Source organism: Scyliorhinus torazame, chromosome 23 (genome assembly GCF_047496885.1).
Source record: "Scyliorhinus torazame isolate Kashiwa2021f chromosome 23, sScyTor2.1, whole genome shotgun sequence".
Classification (NCBI taxonomy): domain Eukaryota; kingdom Metazoa; phylum Chordata; class Chondrichthyes; order Carcharhiniformes; family Scyliorhinidae; genus Scyliorhinus; species Scyliorhinus torazame.
Genome location: NC_092729.1, coordinates 45,503,920 through 45,529,988, shown reverse-complemented (window position 1 = coordinate 45,529,988; position 26,069 = coordinate 45,503,920).

Here is a 26,069-nt window from a genome sequence, read left to right as displayed (position 1 = left end):
ATACTGGCGAGACGGACAATCCTGATACTGGCGTGACGGAGAATCCTGATACGGGCGCGATGGACAATCCTGATACTGGCGTGACGGACAATCCTGATACTGGCGAGACGGACAATCCTGATACTGGCGAGACGGAGAATCCTGATGCTGGCGAGACGTACAATCCTGACACTGGACTGGCGAGACTGAGAATCCCGATACTGGCGAGACGGACAATCCTGATACTGGCGGGACGGCGAATCCTGATACTGGCGTGACGGAGAATTCCGATACTGGCGTGACGGAGAATCCTGATACTGGCGGGACGAACAATCCTGATACTGGCGAGACGGAAAAACCTGATACTGGTTGGACGGAGAATCCTGATACTGGCGGGACGGAGAATCCTGATACTGGCGAGACGGAGAATCCTGATACTGGTGAGACGGAGAATCCTGATACTGGTGGGACGGAGAATCCTGATACTGGTGGAACAGACAATCCTGATACTGGCGTGACGGAGAATCCTGATACTGGCTGGACGGAGAATCCTGATACTGGTGGGACGGAGAGTCCTGATACTGGCGGGACGGAGAAACCTGATACTGGCGTGATGGAGAATCCTGATACTGGCGAGACGGAGAGTCCTGATACTGGCGGGACGGAGAATCCTGATACTGGCGGGACGGAGAATCCTGATGCTGGCGAGACGGAGAATCCTGATGCTGGCGAGACGGAGAATCCTGATACTGGCGGGACGGAGAATCCTGATGCTGGCGAGACGGAGAATCCTGATGCTGGCGAGATGGAGAATCCTGATACTGGCGGGACGGAGAATCCTGATACTGGCGAGACGGCCAATCCTGATACTGGCGAGACGGACAATCCTGATACTGGCGGGACGGAGAATCCTGATACTGGCGAGACGGAGAGTCCTGATACTGGCGAGACGGAGAATCCTGATACTGGCGAGATGGACAATCCTGATACTTGCGAGACGGAGAGTCCTGATACTGGCGAGACGGCCAATCCTGATACTGGCGAGACGGACAATCCTGATACTGGCGGGACGGAGAATCCTGATACTGGCGAGACGGAGAATCCTGATACTGGCGGGACGGAGAATCCTGATACTGGTGAGACGGAGAATCCTGATACTGGCGTGAAGGAGAATCCTGATACTGGCGAGACGGACAATCCTGATACTGGCGGGATGGACAATCCCGATACTGGCGAGATGGAGAATCCTGATGCTGGCGAGACGGACAATCCTGATACTGGCGGGACGGAGAATCCTGATACTGGCGAGACGGACAATCCTGATACTGGCGAGATGGAGAGTCCTGATGCTGGCGAGATGGACAATCCTGATACTGGCGAGACGGACAATCCTGATACTGGCGTGACGGACAATCCTGATACTGGCGACACGGACAATCCTGATACTGGCGACACGGACAATCCTGATACTGGCGAGACGGAGAATCCTGATACTGGCGGGACGGAGAATCCTGATACTGGCGGGACGGACAATCCTGATACTGGCGAGACGGACAATCCTGATACTGGCGGGATTGGGAATCCTGATACTGGCGAGACGGAGAATCCTGATACTGGCGGGACGGAGAATCCTGATACTGGCGAGACGGAGAATCCTGATACTGGCGTGAAGGAGAATCCTGATACTGGTGGGATGGAGAATCCTGATGCTGTCGAGACGGACAATCCTGATACTGGCGAGACGGACACTCCTGATACTGGCGAGACGGAGAGTCCTGATACTGGCGGGACGGAGAATCCTGATACTGGAGGGACGGAGAGTCCTGATACTGGCGTGATGGACAATCCTGATACGGACGAGATGGACAATCCTGATACTGGCGAGACGGAGAGTCCTGATACTGGCGAGACGGAGAGTCCTGATATGGCGTGACGGAGAATACTGATACTGGCGAGACGGAGAATCCTGATACTGGCGAGACGGAGAATCCTGATACTGGCGGGACGGAGAATCCTGATACTGGCGAGACGGAGAATCCTGATACTGGCGGGACGGACAATCCTGATACTGGCGGGACGGACAATCCTGATACTGGCGGGACGGAGAATCCTGATACTGGCGAGCGGAGAATCCTGATGCTGGCGAGACGGAAAATCCTGATACTGGCGAGACGGAGAATCCTGATACTGGCGAGACGCAGAATCCTGATACTGGCGAGACGGACAATCCTGATACTGGCGAGACGGAGAGTCCTGATGCTGGCGGGACGGAGAATCCTGATACTGGCGAGATGGAGAATCCTGATACTGGCGGGACGGACAATCCTGATACTGGCGGGACGGACAATCCTGATACTGGCGGGACGGAGAATCCTGATACTGGCGAGCGGAGAATCCTGATGCTGGCAAGACGCAGAATCCTGATACTGGCGAGATGGACAATCCTGATACTGGCGAGACGGAGAGTCCTGATGCTGGCGAGACGGAGAGTCCTGATACTGGCGAGACGGACAATCCTGATACTGGCGAGACGGAGAATCCTGATACTGGCGAGACGGACAATCCTGATACTGGCGAGACGGAGAATCCTGATGCTGGCGAGACGGAGAATCCTGATACTGGCGTGACGGAGAATCCTGATACTGGCGCGATGGACAATCCTGATACTGGCGGGACGGACAATCCTGATACTGGCGAGACGGACAATCCTGATACTGGCGAGACGGACAATCCTGATGCTGGCGAGTCGGACAATCCTGACACTGGACTGGCGAGACTGAGAATCCCGATACTGGCGAGACGGACAATCCTGATACTGGCGGGACGGCGAATCCTGATACTGGCGTGACGGAGAATCCTGATACTGGCGGGAAGGAGAATCCTGATACTGGCGGGACGGAGAATCCTGATACTGGCGGGATGGAGAATCCTGATTCTGGCGAGACGCACAATCCTGATACTGGCGAGACGGACAATCCTGATACTGGCGAGACGGACAATCCTGATACTGGCGAGATGGAGAGTCCTGATACTGGCGGGACGGAGAATCCTGATGCTGGCGAGACGGAGAATCCTGATGCTGGCGAGACGGAGAATCCTGATACTGGCGAGACGGACAATCCTGATACTGGCGAGACGGAGAGTCCTGATACTGGCGAGACGGAGAATCCTGATCCTGGCGAGACGGACAATCCTGATACTGGCTGGACGGAGAATCCTGATACTGGCGGGACGGAGAATCCTGATACTGGCGAGATGGAGAATCCTGATACTGGCTGGACGGAGAATCCAGATACTGGCGGGACGGAGAGTCCTGATACTGGCGGGACGGAGAATCCTGATACTGGCATGACGGAGAATCCTGATACTGGCGGGATGGAGAATCCTGATACTGGCGAGACGGAGAGTCCTGATACTGGCGGGACGGAGAATCCTGATACTGGCGGGACGGAGAATCCTGATGCTGGCGAGACGGAGAATCCTGATGCTGGCGAGACGGAGAATCCTGATACTGGCGAGACGGACAATCCTGATACTGGCGAGACGGAGAGTCCTGATACTGGCGAGATGGACAATCCTGATACTGGCGAGATGGACAATCCTGATACTGGCGGGACGGAGAATCCTGATACTGGCGAGACGGAGAATCCTGATTATGGAGGGACGGTGAATCCTGATACTGGCGAGACGGAGAATCCTGATACTGGCGTGAAGGAGAATCCTGATACTGGCGAGACGGACAATCCTGATACTGGCGGGACGGACAATCCCGATACTGGCGAGATGGAGAATCCTGATGCTGGCGAGACGGACAATCCTGATACTGGCGGGACGGAGATTCCTGATACTGGCGAGACGGACAATCCTGATACTGGCGAGACGGAGAGTCCTGATGCTGGCGAGATGGACAATCCTGATACTGGCGAGACGGACAATCCTGATACTGGCGAGACGGACAATCCTGATACTGGCGAGATGGAGAGTCCTGATACTGGCGGGACGGAGAATCCTGATGCTGGAGGGACGGAGAGACCTGATACTGGCGTGACGGACAATCCTGATACGGTCGAGATGGACAATCCTGATACTGGCGAGACGGAGAGCCCTGATACTGGCGAGACGGAGAGCCTTGATATGGCGTGACGGAGAATCCTGATACTGGCGAGACGGAGAATCCTGATACTGGCGAGACGGAGAATCCTGATACTGGCGGGACGGAGAACCTTGATACTGGCGAGACGGAGAATCCTGATACTGGCGGGACGGACAATCCTGATACTGGCGGGAGGGAGAATCCTGATACTGGCGGGACGGAGAATCCTGATACTGGCGAGCGGAGAATCCTGATGCTGGCGAGACGGAAAATCCTGATGCTGGCGAGACGGAGAATCCTGATACTGGCGAGACGCAGAATCCTGATACTGGCGAGACGGACAATCCTGATACTGGTGAGACGGAGAGTCCTGATGCTGGCGAGACGGAGAGTCCTGATACTGGCGAGACGGACAATCCTGATACTGGCGAAACGGAGAATCCTGATACTGGCGAGACGGACAATCCTGATACTGGCGAGACGGAGAATCCTGATGCTGGCGAGACGGAGAGTCCTGATACTGGCGAGACGGACAATCCTGATACTGGCGTGACGGAGAATCCTGATACTGGCGCGATGGACAATCCTGATACTGGCGTGACGGACAATCCTGATACTGGCGAGACGGACAATCCTGATACTGGCGAGACGGAGAATCCTGATGCTGGCGAGACGTACAATCCTGACACTGGACTGGCGAGACTGAGAATCCCGATACTGGCGAGACGGACAATCCTGATACTGGCGGGACGGCGAATCCTGATACTGGCGTGACGGAGAATTCCGATACTGGCGTGACGGAGAATCCTGATACTGGCGGGACGAACAATCCTGATACTGGCGAGACGGAAAAACCTGATACTGGTTGGACGGAGAATCCTGATACTGGCGGGACGGAGAATCCTGATACTGGCGAGACGGAGAATCCTGATACTGGTGAGACGGAGAATCCTGATACTGGTGGGACGGAGAATCCTGATACTGGTGGAACAGACAATCCTGATACTGGCGTGACGGAGAATCCTGATACTGGCTGGACGGAGAATCCTGATACTGGTGGGACGGAGAGTCCTGATACTGGCGGGACGGAGAATCCTGATACTGGCGTGATGGAGAATCCTGATACTGGCGGGATGGAGAATCCTGATACTGGCGAGACGGAGAGTCCTGATACTGGCGGGACGGAGAATCCTGATACTGGCGGGACGGAGAATCCTGATGCTGGCGAGACGGAGAATCCTGATGCTGGCGAGACGGAGAATCCTGATACTGGCGAGATGGACAATCCTGATACTTGCGAGACGGAGAGTCCTGATACTGGCGAGACGGCCAATCCTGATACTGGCGAGACGGACAATCCTGATACTGGCGACACGGACAATCCTGATACTGGCGAGACGGAGAATCCTGATACTGGCGGGACGGAGAATCCTGATACTGGCGGGACGAACAATCCTGATACTGGCGAGACGGACAATCCTGATACTGGCGGGATTGGGAATCCTGATACTGGCGAGACGGAGAATCCTGATACTGGCGGGACGGAGAATCCTGCTACTGGCGAGACGGAGAATCCTGATACTGGCGTGAAGGAGAATCCTGATACTGGTGGGATGGAGAATCCTGATGCTGTCGAGACGGACAATCCTGATACTGGCGAGACGGACACTCCTGATACTGGCGAGACGGAGAGTCCTGATACTGGCGGGACGGAGAATCCTGATACTGGAGGGACGGAGAGTCCTGATATTGGCGTGATGGACAATCCTGATACGGACGAGATGGACAATCCTGATACTGGCGAGACGGAGAGTCCTGATACTGGCGAGACGGAGAGTCCTGATATGGCGTGACGGAGAATCCTGATACTGGCGAGACGGAGAATCCTGATACTGGCGAGACGGAGAATCCTGATACTGGCGGGACGGAGAATCCTGATACTGGCGAGACGGAGAATCCTGATACTGGCGGGACGGACAATCCTGATACTGGCGGGACGGACAATCCTGATACTGGCGGGACGGAGAATCCTGATACTGGCGAGCGGAGAATCCTGATGCTGGCGAGACGGAAAATCCTGATACTGGCGAGACGGAGAATCCTGATACTGGCGAGACGCAGAATCCTGATACTGGCGAGACGGACAATCCTGATACTGGCGAGACGGAGAGTCCTGATGCTGGCGAGACGGAGAGTCCTGATACTGGCGAGACGGACAATCCTGATACTGGCGAGACGGAGAATCCTGATACTGGCGAGACGGACAATCCTGATACTGGCGAGACGGAGAATCCTGATGCTGGCGAGACGGAGAGTCCTGATACTGGCGAGACGGAGAATCCTGATACTGGCGTGATGGAGAATCCTGATACTGGCGCGATGGACAATCCTGATACTGGCGGGACGGACAATCCTGATACTGGCGAGACGGACAATCCTGATACTGGCGAGACGGACAATCCTGATGCTGGCGAGACGGACAATCCTTACACTGGACTGGCGAGACTGAGAATCCCGATACTGGCGAGACGGACAATCCTGATACTGGCGGGACGGCGAATCCTGATACTGGCGTGACGGAGAATCCCGATACTGGCGTGACGGAGAATCCTGATACTGGCGGGACGAACAATCCTGATACTGGCGAGACGGAAAAACCTGATACTGGTTGGACGGAGAATCCTGATACTGGCGGGACGGAGAATCCTGATACTGGCGAGACGGAGAATACTGATACTGGCGAGATGGAGAATCCTGATACTGGCGAGACGGACAATCCTGATACTGGCGAGACGGAGAATCCTGATACTGGTGGGACGGAGAATCCTGATACTGGCGGGACGGAGAGTCCTGATACTGGCGAGACGGAGAATCCTGATACTGGCGGGACGGCGAATCCTGATACTGGCGTGACGGAGAATTCCGATACTGGCGTGACGGAGAATCCTGATACTGGCGGGACGAACGATCCTGATACTGGCGAGACGGAAAAACCTGGGGCGTCATTCTCTGACCCCCCGCCGGGTCGGAGAATGGCCGTTGGCCGCCGTGAATCCCGCCCCCGCCCCCGCCGAAGTCTCCGAAGGGAGAAAAGTCGGCGGGGCGTTAATGGCGCCGCTGCCGCGGAGAATGTCACGGGTCTGCGCAAGGCAGCCGATTTTCGGCCTGCCGATATTCTCCCTTCCGGATGGGCCGAAGTCCCGTCGACGTGATGACCGTTCACGTCGACGTCAATCAAACCCCCTTTTCATCGGCGTGACCCGGTGCTCCAGGCTCACGCCGACCAGCGAGGAGGTGAGTGACGGCCTGGGGGGTTGGCTCTGGGCAGGAAATGGCGTGGCCGCAGACTGATTGCCTGAGGAGAGGTGTGTCTCGGCTTGTGTGTGTGTGTGCGGCGGGCGGGGGGGGGGTGGTTAGAGTAGGCTGGGCTCCGGGGGATTTCCGGGAGGGGGTCCGTGCCGGGGTGGAGGTTGGGGGTTGGGGAGGGGGTCCGTGCCGGGGTGGAGGTTGGGGAGGGGGTCCGTGCCAGGGTGGAGGTTGGGGAGGGGGTCCGTGCCGGGGTGGAGGTTGGGGGGGGGGTCCGTGCCGGGGTGGAGGTTGGGGGTTGGGGAGGGGGTCCGTGCCGGGGTGGAGGTTGGGGAGGGGGTCCGTGCCGGGGTGGAGGTTGGGGGTTGGGGAGGGGGTCCGTGCCGGGGTGGAGGTTGGGGGGGGGTCCGTGCCGGGGTGGAGGTTGGGGGTTGGGGAGGGGGTCCGTGCCGGGGTGGAGGTTGGGGAGGGGGTCCGTGCCGGGGTGGAGGTTGGGGAGGGGGTCCGTGCCGGGGTGGAGGTTGGGGAGGGGGTCCGTGTCGGGGTGGAGGTTGGGGGTTGGGGAGGGGGTCCGTGCCGGGGTGGAGGTTGGGGAGGGGGTCCGTGCCGGGGTGGAGGTTGGGGGTTGGGGAGGGGGTCCGTGCCGGGGTGGAGGTTGGGGGTTGGGGAGGGGGTCCGTGCCGGGGTGGAGGTTGGGGGTTGGGGAGGGGGTCCGTGCCGGGGTGGAGGTTGGGGAGGGTGTCCGTGCCGGGGTGGAGGTTGGGGGTTGGGGAGGGGGTCCGTGCCGGGGTGGAGGTTGGTGGTTGGGGAGGGGGTCCGTGCCGGGGTCGAGGTTGGGGAGGGGGTCCGTGCCGGGGTGGAGGTTGGGGGGGGGGGTCCGTGCCGGGGTGGGTGATGGGAGGGCAAATGAGTTGGTCCACCTGGCCAGGTGCCAGCCTCCAATAGTTGGACCCATGCGGTCCATGCCACCTGGCTGGGGGGAGGAGGGGATATGGGCAATGATGACATGTCGTCGTTCCCCTCCCCCCCACCAGGTCGTCATGTTTTCAGATCATCCAGCGATGTTGGCCGCCGTGGTAGCAGCCGCTCATGTCTATGTTGCCCTGGATGAGGAGGAGGAGGAGGAGGAGGAGCATGCCAGAGAGGCGGCGCAGGCTGCCGCAGAGGGGCAGGCGGCAGCCGCCCAGGCTGGAGGGACACCTGACCGACAGGACGAGGAGGGGGAGGAGGACGTCGCGGCCCCACGGCAACGGAGGCACCCGAGGGCGCCCCGTGTGTACCGGCCCCGGCAGTCATACCAGGACCTCACGGACCGGGAATGCAGGAGGAGACTCCGGATGAGCCGGGAAACCGTGGCACACATCTGCCACCTGCTGGCACACCTGTCACCGCGTGGCACTGACGGGGGACACCCTCTCCCCGTGTCCGTCAAGGTTACGGTGGCCCTGAACTTTTATGCAACGGTGTCATTCCAGGCACCGAGTGGGGACCTGTCCGGCATATCGCAGACATCGGTGCATCGGTGCATCCGGGCAGTGACAGATGCCCTTTATGCCATGGCGCACCGCTACATCCGCTTCCCCGTGGACCGGGCCAGCCAAGATGCCCGGGCCGTGGGCTTCTCTGCCATTGCCGGGTTCCCCATGGTCCAGGGCGCGATCGATGGGATGCACGTCGCCGTGCGGCCACCTGCAGACAACAGGGCCGTGTTCACTAATAGGAAGGGGACATATTCGATGAACGTACAGGTGGTCTGCGACCACCGCATGATGATCCTGCACGTCTGCGCCCGTCACCCAGGCAGTGTACACGACTCATTCGTGTTGTCGCGGTCATCCATCCCCGGCATGTACGAGGGACGCCATCCCCGGCTGAGGGGCTGGTTGCTGGGCGACAGGGGCTACCCATTGCGATCGTGGCTGATGACGCCTATACGGAGGCCACGCAATGAGGCGGAGAACCGCTACAATGATGCCCATGTAGCGACAAGGGGAGTGATCGAGAGGTGCTTTGGCGTGCTGAAGATGCGTTTCAGGTGCCTGGACCTCTCTGGGGGCGCCCTCCAGTATCGGTCAGATAGGGTCGGCCGCATCATTGTGGTGTGCTGCGTCCTGCACAACATAGCCCAGCAGAGGGGCGATGTGCCGCAGGCAGAGGAGGGCGGAGTGGAGGAGCAGCAGGAAGAGGCCCAGTCCTCCCCAGATGAGGGGGATGGGGGCAATGGTCAGGGCAGACGGGGTAGACACAGACGGGTGGCTGTCCACCGTTACCGGCTGGCCCAGCGGGCACGGGACAGACTGATAGACGCCCGCTTCACTGACTAGATGGGCGTGGGAATCGGGTAGTATGGCCACAGACCGCACACCATGACAACAGCCGACCACCCACACCCCCCACCCATCCACCCACCCAGCACCCTCACCCCCCTCCCCAACCCCACACACCCCACCCGCATGCACACCACCCCCCCACTCACAATTGCCGATCCACCGGCGGCACAACGGGCCGGGCTCACCCAGTTGCGGGTGGACGCGTGTCTATCGCAGGCCATGGAGGATGATGACAACCCGCCTCCGATGAGCTCCTGGCTCTACATCGTTGGACTATGTCTGACCCATGGCCACAGTACCACCATCCACCCGGACCATCCCTGCATGCGGCTGTGACACTGCAGCGCACGGTCCCGTCCTCTGCCTGGGGGATGTTGATGGCGGCCCAGGGGGAAGGGGGCAGACTCACCTGGGGCTGAGGTAAGACCACCCCTCACACACACACTTGCGCTCAACGTACATGACACCCCCGCACACTTTGGACAGAGCACAAAGGCAGCTTCGGTAGGTGTAACATTGACTTTAATAACCAAAGGAGTTCATGCACGTGCCCTAGCGCCTAAAACTCATCTGTGCCCTGCACCCGTGCCAACCTACTCAGTGTCTAATTGTTTGGCCTTACGGGCCCTTTGACTACGTCTACGTGGTTCCCCAGACGGTACAGCAGAACTGGAGGTGGACTCCTGTGATTCCTGCCCTCTGACACTGGATCCCTTTGGCGGCCGTTTCCTGGGGCGTCCTGGCCTAGATGGGCCAGGCTGCGGCCCGGGCGACTGGGATGGCGAGCTGCCAGCCTGTCCTGCCCGTTGCCCACCCGATGCACCTGGGACGGAAGGGGGGGAGTCCGAGGTGTCGCGGTGTACCGGGACCTCCCCTACAGAGGGAGCCGGGACGGACCACACCACCTCCTCCTCCCTCGGGGTGCCCGATGGCCCCCAGGCCTCTACATGGGTGGGGGATGCGAACGGACTGGCCATCCGACGCGCCCCCGACATCTGGCGCTGCCAGTCCTGGAGGCCCGTGCTGGTATCGACAGGGGTCTGCAGGTTTGCAGCCATGGAGCCCAGGGGGTTGTCGAACCCTGTCTGCGACAGTGCGACGCCAGCTCGCACATGGCCACTGGCGCCGATGCCCTCAGCGATGGCCTGCTGAGACTGGGCCATGGCCTGCAGAGACTGGGCCATGGCCTGCAGAGACTGGGCTATGGCCTGCTGAGACTGGGCCATGGCCTGCTGAGACTGGGCTATGGCGTTGAGCGCCTCTGCCATCTGGCGCTGGCACTGGCTCATGGCCTCCTGTGAGAGGGCAGCCATTTCCTGGGCCACAGACGCCGCCTGCACGGAAGGCCCCAGGCCTCGCAAACCGTTCCCCATGTCTGACACCGTCGCACCCATTGCCTCCACCGCGGACGCCACCCGTGCGGTGTCAGCCTGGGTGGCACGCATGACAGGGACCACTCCCAGCTCCTGGACGCGGGTGGACTCCTCCACCTGCGACCGCAGCCGCCGCAAGCCACCCGTCACCCTATTCGCTCGTCTCCGTGTCGGTGGTTGCATCGGATCTATGTGTGGGTGTGGTAACTGCAGGAACCCGGGATCCATCTGGGCGGCAGATGTTCGCTTGGCCTGGGCTGCCCTCCGACCGCCCGGTCCCTCTGCTGCTCCTACCTCCACCTGCTGTACCGGGACGGCTGTGTTGTGCGCACCAGTGAGTGTACCAGACGCCTCATCACTAAAGTGCACAACCGTGGTGAGTGTTTCTGCGATGGTGGAGGGTGTTGGTGACAGCAGTGGCGTTGTGTCGTGCTCTTCGTCCCACTCTGAGTCCATGGCACTTTGGGGTGGGGGTTCGTCTCCACCCATCCACTCTGAGTCACTGTCCGGTATTTCGTCTTCCCGGGTAGGGGTGTCCTGGGTAGTGCTGTCCCGGGTAGTGCTGTCCCGGGTAGTGCTGTCCCGGGTAGTGGTGTCCCGGGTAGGGGTGTCCTGGGTAGTGGTGTCCCGGGTAGGGGTGTCCTGGATAGTGGTGTCCTGGGTAGTGGTGTCCTGGCTCGGATGTGACGGGGGCCTGTGGCTGCCCCCCTCATCGCTGGGTGGTCGCTCCCGCACGTGACGGGGGTGTCGTCTCCCTGTTGCTCCAGGTCTCTCCGTCTCCCGTAGTCTCCGAGGGGCATCCTGCGGGCGTCGCATGCTGGAGGGTTCGGGTCTCTCCGTCTCCCGTGGTCTCCGAGGGGCATCCTGCGGGCGTCGCATGCTGGAGGGTTCGGGTCTCTCCGTCTCCCGTGGTCTCCGAGGGGCATCCTGCGGGCGTCGCATGCTGGAGGGTTCGGGTCTCTCCGTCTCCCGTGGTCTCCGAGGGGCATCCTGCGGGCGTCGCATGCTGGAGGGTTCGGGTCTCTCCGTCTCCCGTGGTCTCCGAGGGGCATCCTGCGGGCGTCGCATGCTGGAGGGTTCGGGTCTCTCCGTCTCCCGTGGTCTCCGAGGGGCATCCTGTGGGCGTCGCATGCTGGAGGGTGCGGGTCTCTCCGTCTCCCGTGGTCTCCGAGGGGCATCCTGCGGGCGGTCTGCATCTGCGGGGATGGGTGCCTGGACGTTTGGTCCTGCGATACACAATGAAGCATGCATGGTTAGACATCAGGCAGTGATCAGGTGATTCGGGAGAGGGGGATATAGGGGAGGGGGGATATGGGGACGGGCTGTTGGTGGCTCACTTGCTCGAGGGGCCCCGACCTCTGCATCAGCAACCTCCCGGTCCTCAGGTCCGCCAGCCAGTTCCAGGGCCCTTTCCTCGTGTACGGTCAGTGGCCTCTCATCAGCGGGCCCTCCTCCAGTCCTCACATGCTCCCTATTGTTGTGTGCGCGCTTCTCCTGGGGGGGGGGGGTGGCAGGGGTAAAAGGCAACAGTGTTAGGCAGGTATATGAATGCACGCCATCGGTTGCGCGTGCATTGCAGAGGTTAAGGTTAGGGCTGGATTCACTTGGGGATATGGGGGATATGGGGGAGGGGGGATATGGGGGAGGGGGGATATGGGGGATATGGGGAGGGGGGATATGGGGGATATGGGGGAGGGGGGAAATGGGGGATATGGGGGAGGGGGATATGGGGGATATGGGGGAGGGGGGAGTATGGGGGATATGGTGGAGGGGGGAATATGGGGGATATGGGGGAGGGGGATATGGGGGATATGGGGGAGGGGGGGATATGGGGGAGGGGGGATATGGGGGATATGGGGGAGGGGGGATATGGGGGAGGGGGGGATATGGGGGAGGGGGGAATATGGGGGATATGGGGGAGGGGGGATATGGGGGAGGGGGGATATGGGGAGGGGGGATATGGGGGATATGGGGGAGGGGGGATATGGGGGAGGGGGGGATATGGGGGAGGGGGGAATATGGGGGATATGGGGGAGGGGGGATATGGGGGAGGGGGGATATGGGGGAGGGGGGATATGGGGGATATGGGGGAGGGGGGATATGGGGGAGGGGGGATATGGGGGAGGGGGGATATGGGGGATATGGGGGAGGGGGATATGGGGGATATGGGGGAGGGGGGAATATGGGGGATATGGTGGAGGGGGGAATATGGGGGATATGGGGGAGGGGGATATGGGGGATATGGGGGAGGGGGGATATGGGGGAGGGGGGATATGGGGGATATGGGGGAGGGGGGATATGGGGGAGGGGGAGATATGGGGGAGGGGGGAATATGGGGGATATGGGGAGGGGGGATATGGGGGAGGGGGGATATGGGGGAGGGGGGATATGGGGGAGGGGGAATATGGGGGATATGGGGGAGGGGGGATATGGGGGAGGGAGGATTTGGGGGAGGGGGGATATGGGGGATATGGGGGAGGGGGGATATGGGGGAGGGGGGATATGGGGGAGGGGGGAATATGGGGGATATGGGGGAGGGGGGATATGGGGGATATGGGGGAGGGGGGATATGGGGGAGGGGGGATATGGGGGAGGGGGGATATGGGGGAGGGTGGGATATGGGGGAGGGGGGATATGGGGGAGGGGGGATATGGGGGATATGGGGGATATGGGGGAGGGGGGATATGGGGGAGGGGGGGATATGGGGGAGGGGGGATTTGGGGGAGAGGGGATATGGGGGATATGGGGGACGCTCACCCTGCCTGCTCTGACGAGGTCGTTCACCTTCTTGTGGCACTGGGTGCCTGTCCGTGGTGTTAGGGCCACAGCGGTGACAGCCTCTGCCACCTCCCTCCAGAGACGCCGGCTGTGGCGTGGGGCAACTCTGCGGCCGTGCCCGGGATACAGGGCGTCCCTCCTCTGCTCCACCGCATCCAGGAGCGCCTCCACATCGCGTGACTCGAATCTCGGGGCTGAGCGACGGCCAGCCATCAAGTCGGGTGTTGCGGTCGGGTGTTCCGGTCGGGTGGGGGGGAGCTGCGCGGCCTTATGAGCCGTCACGCCGTGCAGCGCGTATGACGCTGCACGGCGTGAACCACTGCGCAAGCGCGGATCCCGTTACGTCGCTGCTAGCCCATTTCGGGCCGCAGACTATCGGCCCATTTTTATGACGTGACGCAAGTGGGATTTGCGCCGTTTTTAGCGCCGATCGGCGGAGTTTCCGCCGATAACGGAGAATTTCGCCCCTGATACTGGTTGGACGGAGAATCCTGATACTGGCGGGACGGAGAATCCTGATACTGGCGAGACGGAGAATCCTGATACTGGTGAGACGGAGAATCCTGATACTGGTGGGACGGAGAATCCTGATACTGGCGGGACAGACAATCCTGATACTGGCGTGACGGAGAATCCTGATACTGGCTGGACGGAGAATCCTGATACTGGCGGGACGGAGAGTCCTGATACTGGCGGGACGGAGAATCCTGATACTGGCGTGACGGAGAATCCTGATACTGGCGGGATGGAGAATCCTGATACTGGCGAGACGGAGAGTCCTGATACTGGCGGGACGGAGAATCCTGATACTGGCGGGACGGAGAATCCTGATGCTGGCGAGACGGAGAATCCTGATGCTGGCGAGACGGAGAATCCTGATACTGGCGAGACGGACAATCCTGATACTGGCGAGACGGAGAGTCCTGATACTGGCGAGACGGACAATCCTGATACTGGCGAGACAGACAATCCTGATACTGGCGGGACGGAGAATCCTGATACTGGCGAGACGGAGAATCCTGATTATGGCGGGACAGAGAATCCTGATACTGGCGAGACGGAGAATCCTGATACTGGCGTGAAGGAGAATCCTGATACTGGCGAGACAGCCAATCCTGATACTGGCGGGACGGACAATCCCGATACTGGCGAGATGGAGAATCCTGATGCTGGCGAGACGGACAATCCTGATACTGGCGGGACGGAGATTCCTGATACTGGCGAGACGGACAATCCTGATACTGGCGAGACGGAGTGTCCTGATGCTGGCGAGATGGACAATCCTGATACTGGCGAGACGGACAATCCTGATACTGGCGAGACGGACAATCCTGATACTGGCGAGATGGAGAGTCCTGATACTGGCGGGACGGAGAATCCTGATACTGGAGGGACGGAGAGACCTGATACTGGCGTGACGGACAATCCTGATACGGCCGAGATGGACAATCCTGATACTGGCGAGACGGAGAGTCCTGATACTGGCGAGACGGAGAGTCCTGATATGGCGTGACGGAGAATCCTGATACTGGCGAGACGGAGAATCCTGATACTGGCGAGACGGAGAATCCTGATACTGGCGGGACGGAGAACCTTGATACTGGCGAGACGGAGAATCCTGATACTGGCGGGACGGACAATCCTGATACTGGCGGGACGGAGAATCCTGATACTGGCGAGCGGTGAATCCTGATGCTGGCGAGACTGAAAATCCTGATACTGGCGAGACGGAGAATCCTGATACTGGCGAGACGCAGAATCCTGATACTGGCGAGACGGACAATCCTGATACTGGTGAGACGGAGAGTCCTGATGCTGGCGAGACGGAGAGTCCAGATACTGGCGAGACGGACAATCCTGATACTGGCGAAACGGAGAATCCTGATACTGGCGAGACGGACAATCCTGATACTGGCGAGACGGAGAATCCTGATGCTGGCGAGACGGAGAGTCCTGATACTGGCGAGACGGAGAATCCTGATACTGGCGTGACGGAGAATCCTGATACTGGCGCGATGGACAATCCTGATACTGGCGGGACGGACAATCCTGATACTGGCGAGACGGAAAATCCTGATACTGGCGAGACGGAGAATCCTGATGCTGGCGAGACGGACAATCCTGACACTGGACTGGCGAGACTGAGAATCCCGATACTGGCGAGACGGACAATCCTGATACTGGCGGGACGGCGAATCCTGATACTGGCGTGACGGAGAATCCCGATACTGGCGTGACGGAGAATCCTGATACTGGCGGGACGAACAATCCTGATACTGGCGAGACGGAAAAACCTGATACTGGTTGGACGGAGAATCCTGATACTGGCGGGACGGAGAATCCTGATACTGGCGAGACGGAGAATCCTGATACTGGTGAGACGGAGAATCCTGATACTGGTGGGACGGAGAATCCTGATACTGGCGGGACAGACAATCCTGATACTGGCGTGATGGAGAATCCTGATACTGGCTGGACGGAGAATCCTGATACTGGCGGGACGGAGAGTCCTGATACTGGCGGGACGGAGAATCCTGATACTGGCGTGACGGAGAATCCTGATACTGGCGGGATGGAGAATCCTGATACTGGCGAGACGGAGAGTCCTGATACTGGTGGGACGGAGAATCCTGATACTGGCGGGACGGAGAATCCTGATGCTGGCGGGACGGAGAATCCTGATGCTGGCGAGACGGAGAATCCTGATACTGGCGAGACGGACAATCCTGATACTTGCGAGACGGAGAGTCCTGATACTGGCGAGACGGACAATCCTGATACTGGCGAGACGGACAATCCTGATACTGGCGGGACGGAGAATCCTGATACTGGCGAGACGGACAATCCTGATACTGGCGGGACGGAGAATCCTGATACTGGCGAGACGGAGAATCCTGATACTGGCGTGAAGGAGAATCCTGATACTGGCGAGACGGACAATCCTGATACTGGCGGGACGGACAATCCCGATACTGTCGAGATGGAGAATCCTGATGCTGGCGAGACGGACAATCCTGATACTGGCGGGACGGAGAATCCTGATACTGGCGAGACGGACAATCCTGATACTGGCGAGATGGAGAGTCCTGATGCTGGCGAGATGGACAATCCTGATACTGGCGAGACGGACAATCCTGATACTGGCGTGACGGACAATCCTGATACTGGCGGGACGGACAATCCTGATACTGGCGACACAGACAATCCTGATACTGGCGAGACGGAGACTCCTGATACTGGTGGGACGGAGAATCCTGATACTGGCGGGACGGAGAATCCTGATATTGGCGGGACGGACAATCCTGATACTGGCGAGACGGACAATCCTGATACTGGCGAGACGGAGAATCCTGATACTGGCGAGACGGAGAGTCCTGATACTGGCGGGACGGAGAATCCTGATACTGGAGGGACGGAGACTCCTGATACTGGCGTGATGGACAATCCTGATACGGGCGAGATGGACAATCCTGATACTGGCGAGATGGAGAGTCCTGATACTGGCGAGACGGAGAGTCCTGATATGGCGTGACGGAGAATCCTGATACTGGCGAGACGGAGAATCCTGATACTAGCGAGACGGAGAATCCTGATACTGGCGGGACGGAGAATCCTGATACTGGCGAGACGGAGAATCCTGATACTGGCGGGACGGACAATCCTGATACTGGCGGGACGGACAATCCTGATACTGGCGGGACGGAGAATCCTGATACTGGCGAGCGGAGAATCCTGATGCTGGCGAGACGGAAAATCCTGATACTGGCGAGACGGAGAATCCTGATACTGGCGAGACGGACAATCCTGATACTGGCGAGACGGAGAGTCCTGATGCTGGCGAGACGGACAATCCTGATACTGGCGAGATGGAGAATCCTGATGCTGGCGAGACGGAGAGTCCTGATACTGGCGAGACGGAGAATCCTGATACTGGCATGACGGAGAATCCTGATACTGGCGCGATGGACAATCCTGATACTGGCGGGACGGACAATCCTGATACTGGCGAGACGGACAATCCTGATACTGGCGAGACGGACAATCCTGATGCTGGCGAGACGGACAATCCTGACACTGGACTGGCGAGACTGAGAATCCCGATACTGGCGAGACGGACAATCCTGATACTGGCGGGACGGCGAATCCTGATACTGACGTGACGGAGAATCCCGATACTGGCGTGACGGAGAATCCTGATACTGGCGGGACGAACAATCCTGATACTGGCGAGACGGAAAAACCTGATACTGGTTGGACGGAGAATCCTGATACTGGCGGGGCGGAGAATCCTGATACTGGCGAGACGGAGAATCCTGATACTGGCTAGACGGACAATCCTGATACTGGCGAGACGGAGAATCCTGATACTGGTGGGACGGAGAATCCTGATACTGGCGGGACAGACAATCCTGATACTGGCGAGACGGAGAATCCTGATGCTGGCGAGACGGAGAGTCCTGATACTGGCGAGACGGAGAATCCTGATACTGGCGTGACGGAGAATCCTGATACTGGCGCGATGGACAATCCTGATACTGGCGGGACGGACAATCCTGATACTGGCGAGACGGACAATCCTGATACTGGCGAGACGGCGAATCCTGATGCTGGCGAGACGGACAATCCTGACACTGGACTGGCGAGACTGAGAATCCCGATACTGGCGAGACGGACAATCCTGATACTGGCGGGACGGCGAATCCTGATACTGGCGTGACGGAGAATCCCGATACTGGCGTGACGGAGAATCCTGATACTGGCGGGACGAAAAATCCTGATACTGGCGAGACGGAAAAACCTGATACTGGTTGGACGGAGAATCCTGATACTGGCGGGACGGAGAATCCTGATACTGGCGAGACGGAGAATCCTGATACTGGTGAGACGGAGAATCCTGATACTGGTGGGACGGAGAATCCTGATACTGGCGGGACAGACAATCCTGATACTGGCGTGACGGAGAATCCTGATACTGGCTGGACGGAGAATCCTGATACTGGCGGGACGGAGAGTCCTGATACTGGCGGGACGGAGAATCCTGATACTGGCGTGACGGAGAATCCTGATACTGGCGGGATGGAGAATCCTGATACTGGCGAGACGGAGAGTCCTGATACTGGTGGGACGGAGAATCCTGATACTGGCGGGACGGAGAATCCTGATGCTGGCGGGACGGAGAATCCTGATGCTGGCGAGACGGAGAATCCTGATACTGGCGAGACGGACAATCCTGATACTTGCGAGACGGAGAGTCCTGATACTGGCGAGACGGACAATCCTGATACTGGCGAGACGGACAATCCTGATACTGGCGGGACGGAGAATCCTGATACTGGCGAGACGGACAATCCTGATACTGGCGGGACGGAGAATCCTGATACTGGCGAGACGGAGAATCCTGATACTGGCGTGAAGGAGAATCCTGATACTGGCGAGACGGACAATCCTGATACTGGCGGGACGGACAATCCCGATACTGTCGAGATGGAGAATCCTGATGCTGGCGAGACGGACAATCCTGATACTGGCGGGACGGAGAATCCTGATACTGGCGAGACGGACAATCCTGATACTGGCGAGATGGAGAGTCCTGATGCTGGCGAGATGGACAATCCTGATACTGGCGAGACGGACAATCCTGATACTGGCGTGACGGACAATCCTGATACTGGCGGGACGGACAATCCTGATACTGGCGACACAGACAATCCTGATACTGGCGAGACGGAGACTCCTGATACTGGTGGGACGGAGAATCCTGATACTGGCGGGACGGAGAATCCTGATATTGGCGGGACGGACAATCCTGATACTGGCGAGACGGACAATCCTGATACTGGCGAGACGGAGAATCCTGATACTGGCGAGACGGAGAGTCCTGATACTGGCGGGACGGAGAATCCTGATACTGGAGGGACGGAGACTCCTGATACTGGCGTGATGGACAATCCTGATACGGGCGAGATGGACAATCCTGATACTGGCGAGACGGAGAGTCCTGATACTGGCGAGACGGAGAGTCCTGATATGGCGTGACGGAGAATCCTGATACTGGCGAGACGGAGAATCCTGATACTAGCGAGACGGAGAATCCTGATACTGGCGGGACGGAGAATCCTGATACTGGCGAGACGGAGAATCCTGATACTGGCGGGACGGACAATCCTGATACTGGCGGGACGGACAATCCTGATACTGGCGGGACGGAGAATCCTGATACTGGCGAGCGGAGAATCCTGATGCTGGCGAGACGGAAAATCCTGATACTGGCGAGACGGAGAATCCTGATACTGGCGAGACGGACAATCCTGATACTGGCGAGACGGAGAGTCCTGATGCTGGCGAGACGGACAATCCTGATACTGGCGAGATGGAGAATCCTGATGCTGGCGAGACGGAGAGTCCTGATACTGGCGAGACGGAGAATCCTGATACTGGCATGACGGAGAATCCTGATACTGGCGCGATGGACAATCCTGATACTGGCGGGACGGACAATCCTGATACTGGCGAGACGGACAATCCTGATACTGGCGAGACGGACAATCCTGATGCTGGCGAGACGGACAATCCTGACACTGGACTGGCGAGACTGAGAATCCCGATACTGGCGAGACGGACAATCCTGATACTGGCGGGACGGCGAATCCTGATACTGACGTGACGGAGAATCCCGATACTGGCGTGACGGAGAATCCTGATACTGGCGGGACGAACAATCCTGATACTGGCGAGACGGAAAAACCTGATACTGGTTGGACGGAGAATCCTGATACTGGCGGGGCGGAGAATCCTGATACTGGCGAGACGGAGAATCCTGATACTGGCTAGACGGACAATCCTGATACTGGCGAGACGGAGAATCCTGATACTGGTGGGACGGAGAATCCTGATACTGGCGGGACAGACAATCCTGATACTGGCGAGACGGAGAATCCTGATGCTGGCGAGACGGAGAGTCCTGATACTGGCGAGACGGAGAATCCTGATACTGGCGTGACGGAGAATCCTGATACTGGCGCGATGGACAATCCTGATACTGGCGGGACGGACAATCCTGATACTGGCGAGACGGACAATCCTGATACTGGCGAGACGGCGAATCCTGATGCTGGCGAGACGGACAATCCTGACACTGGACTGGCGAGACTGAGAATCCCGATACTGGCGAGACGGACAATCCTGATACTGGCGGGACGGCGAATCCTGATACTGGCGTGACGGAGAATCCCGATACTGGCGTGACGGAGAATCCTGATACTGGCGGGACGAAAAATCCTGATACTGGCGAGACGGAAAAACCTGATACTGGTTGGACGGAGAATCCTGATACTGGCGGGACGGAGAATCCTGATACTGGCGAGACGGAGAATCCTGATACTGGTGAGACGGAGAATCCTGATACTGGTGGGACGGAGAATCCTGATACTGGCGGGACAGACAATCCTGATACTGGCGTGACGGAGAATCCTGATACTGGCTGGACGGAGAATCCTGATACTGGCGGGACGGAGAGTCCTGATACTGGCGGGACGGAGAATCCTGATACTGGCGTGACGGAGAATCCTGATACTGGCGGGATGGAGAATCCTGATACTGGCGAGACGGAGAGTCCTGATACTGGTGGGACGGAGAATCCTGATACTGGCGGGACGGAGAATCCTGATGCTGGCGAGACGGAGAATCCTGATGCTGGCGAGACGGAGAATCCTGATACTGGCGAGACGGACAATCCTGATACTGCGAGACGGACAATCCTGATACTGGCGGGACGGAGAATCCTGATACTGGCGAGACGGAGAATCCTGATAATGGCGGGACGGAGAATCCTGATACTGGCAAGACGGAGAATCCTGATACTGGCGTGAAGGAGAATCCTGACACTGGCGAGATGGACAATCCTGATACTGGCGGGACGGACAATCCCGATACTGTCGAGATGGAGAATCCTGATGCTGGCGAGACGGACAATCCTGATACTGGCGGGACGGAGAATCCTGATACTGACGAGACGGACAATCCAAATAATGGCGAGACGGAGAGTCCTGATGCTGGCGAGATGGACAATCCTGATACTGGCGAGACGGACAATCCTGATACTGGCGTGACGGACAATCCTGATACTGGCGGGATGGACAATCCTGATACTGGCGACACAGACAATCCTGATACTGGCGAGACGGAGAATCCTGATACTGGTGGGACAGAGAATCCTGATACTGGCGGGACGGAGAATCCTGATACTGGCGGGACGGACAATCCTGATACTGGCGAGACGGACAATCCTGATACTGGCGAGACGGAGAATCCTGATACTGGCGAGACGGAGAGTCCTGATACTGGCGGGACGGAGAATCCTGATACTGGAGGGACGGAGAGTCCTGATACTGGCGTGATGGACAATCCTGATACGGGCGAGATGGACAATCCTGATACTGGCGAGACGGAGAGTCCTGATACTGGCGAGACGGAGAGTCCTGATATGGCGTGACGGAGAATCCTGATATTGGCGAGACGGAGAATCCTGATACTGGCGAGACGGAGAATCCCGATACTGGCGGGACGGAGAATCCAGATACTGGCGAGACAGAGAATCCTGATACTGGCGGGACGGACAATCCTGATACTGGCGGGACGGACAATCCTGATACTGGCGGGACGGAGAATCCTGATACTGGCGAGCGGAGAATCCTGATGCTGGCGAGACGGAAAATCCTGATACTGGCGAGACGGAGAATCCTGATACTGGCGAGACGGACAATCCTGATACTGGCGAGACGGAGAGTCCTGATGCTGGCGAGACGGAGAGTCCTGATACTGGCGAGATGGACAATCCTGATACTGGCGAGACGGAGAATCCTGATACTGGCGAGACGGACAATCCTGATACTGGCGAGATGGAGAATCCTGATGCTGGCGAGACGGAGAGTCCTGATACTGGCGAGACGGAGAATCCTGATACTGGCATGACGGAGAATCCTGATACTGGCGCGATGGACAATCCTGATACTGGCGAGACGGACAATCCTGATACTGGCGAGACGGACAATCCTGATGCTGGCGAGACGGACAATCCTGACACTGGACTGGCGAGACTGAGAATCCCGATACTGGCGAGACGGACAATCCTGATACTGACGGGACGGCGAATCCTGATACTGACGTGACGGAGAATCCCGATACTGGCGTGACGGAGAATCCTGATACTGGCGGGACGAACAATCCTGATACTGGCGAGACGGAAAAACCTGATACTGGTTGGACGGAGAATCCTGATACTGGCGGGACGGAGAATCCTGCTACTGGCGAGACGGAGAATCCTAATACTGGCGAGACGGACAATCCTGATACTGGCGAGACGGAGAATCCTGATACTGGTGGGACGGAGAATCCTGATACTGGCGGGACAGACAATCCTGATACTGGCGAGACGGAGAATCCTGATACTGGCTGGACTGAGAATCCTGATACTGGCGGGACGGAGAGTCCTGATACTGGCGGGACGGAGAATCCTGATACTGGCGTGACGGAGAATCCTGATACTGGCGGGACGGAGAATCCTGATACTGGCGAGACGGAGAGTCCTGATACTGGCGGGACGGAGAATCCTGATACTGGCGGGACGGAGAATCCTGATGCTGGCGAGACGGAGAATCCTGATGCTGGCGAGACGGAGAATCCTGATATTGGCGAGACGGACAATCCTGATACTGGCGAGACGGAGAGTCCTGATACTGGCGAGACGGACAATCCTGATACTGGCGAGATGGACAATCCTGATACTGGCGGGACGGAGAATCCTGATACTGGCGAGACGGAGAATCCTGATACTGGCGGGACGGAGAATCCTGATACTGGCGAGACGGAGAATCCTGATACTGGCGTGAAGGAGAAACCTGATACTGGCGAGACGGACAATCCTGATACTGGCGGGACGGACATTCCCGATACTGGCGAGATGGAGAATCCTGATGCTGGCGAGACGGACAATACTGATACTGGCGGGACGGAGAATCCTGATGCTGGCGTGACGGAAAATCCTGATACTGGCGAGACGGAGAATCCTGATACTGGCGAGACGGACAATCCTGATACTGGCGTGACGGAGAGTCCTGATGCTGGCGAGACGGAGAGTCCTGATACTGGCGAGACGGACAATCCTGATACTGGCGAGACGGAGAATCCTGATACTGGCGAGACGGACAATCCTGATACTGGCGAGACAGAGAATCCTGATGCTGGCGAGACGGAGAGTCCTGATACTGGCGAGACGGAGAATCCTGATACTGGCGTGACGGAGAATCCTGATACTGGCGCGATGGACAATCCTGATACTGGCGGGACGGACAATCCTGATACTGGCGAGACGGACAATCCTGATACTGGCGAGACGGACAATCCTGATGCTGGCGAGACGGACAATCCTGACACTGGACTGGCGAGACTGAGAATCCCGATACTGGCGAGACGGACAATCCTGATACTGGCGGGACGGCGAATCCTGATACTGGCGTGACGGAGAATCCCGATACTGGCGTGACGGAGAATCCTGATACTGGCGAAATGGAGAATCCTGATACTGGCGAGACGGAGAATCCTGATACTGGCGAGACGCAGAATCCTGATACTGGCGAGACGGACAATCCTGATACTGGTGAGACGGAGAATCCTGATACTGGTGGGACGGAGAATCCTGATACTGGCGGGACAGACAATCCTGATACTGGCGTGACGGAGAATCCTGATACTGGCTGGACGGAGAATCCTGATACTGGCGGGACGGAGAGTCCTGATACTGGCGGGACGGAGAATCCTGATACTGGCGTGACGGAGAATCCTGATACTGGCGGGATGGAGAATCCTGATACTGGCGAGACGGAGAGTCCTGATACTGGTGGGACGGAGAATCCTGATACTGGCGGGACGGAGAATCCTGATGCTGGCGAGACGGAGAATCCTGATGCTGGCGAGACGGAGAATCCTGATACTGGCGAGACGGACAATCCTGATACTGCGAGACGGACAATCCTGATACTGGCGGGACGGAGAATCCTGATACTGGCGAGACGGAGAATCCTGATAATGGCGGGACGGAGAATCCTGATACTGGCAAGACGGAGAATCCTGATACTGGCGTGAAGGAGAATCCTGACACTGGCGAGATGGACAATCCTGATACTGGCGGGACGGACAATCCCGATACTGTCGAGATGGAGAATCCTGATGCTGGCGAGACGGACAATCCTGATACTGGCGGGACGGAGAATCCTGATACTGACGAGACGGACAATCCAAATAATGGCGAGACGGAGAGTCCTGATGCTGGCGAGATGGACAATCCTGATACTGGCGAGACGGACAATCCTGATACTGGCGTGACGGACAATCCTGATACTGGCGGGATGGACAATCCTGATACTGGCGACACAGACAATCCTGATACTGGCGAGACGGAGAATCCTGATACTGGTGGGACAGAGAATCCTGATACTGGCGGGACGGAGAATCCTGATACTGGCGGGACGGACAATCCTGATACTGGCGAGACGGACAATCCTGATACTGGCGAGACGGAGAATCCTGATACTGGCGAGACGGAGAGTCCTGATACTGGCGGGACGGAGAATCCTGATACTGGAGGGACGGAGAGTCCTGATACTGGCGTGATGGACAATCCTGATACGGGCGAGATGGACAATCCTGATACTGGCGAGACGGAGAGTCCTGATACTGGCGAGACGGAGAGTCCTGATATGGCGTGACGGAGAATCCTGATATTGGCGAGACGGAGAATCCTGATACTGGCGAGACGGAGAATCCCGATACTGGCGGGACGGAGAATCCAGATACTGGCGAGACAGAGAATCCTGATACTGGCGGGACGGACAATCCTGATACTGGCGGGACGGACAATCCTGATACTGGCGGGACGGAGAATCCTGATACTGGCGAGCGGAGAATCCTGATGCTGGCGAGACGGAAAATCCTGATACTGGCGAGACGGAGAATCCTGATACTGGCGAGACGGACAATCCTGATACTGGCGAGACGGAGAGTCCTGATGCTGGCGAGACGGAGAGTCCTGATACTGGCGAGATGGACAATCCTGATACTGGCGAGACGGAGAATCCTGATACTGGCGAGACGGACAATCCTGATACTGGCGAGATGGAGAATCCTGATGCTGGCGAGACGGAGAGTCCTGATACT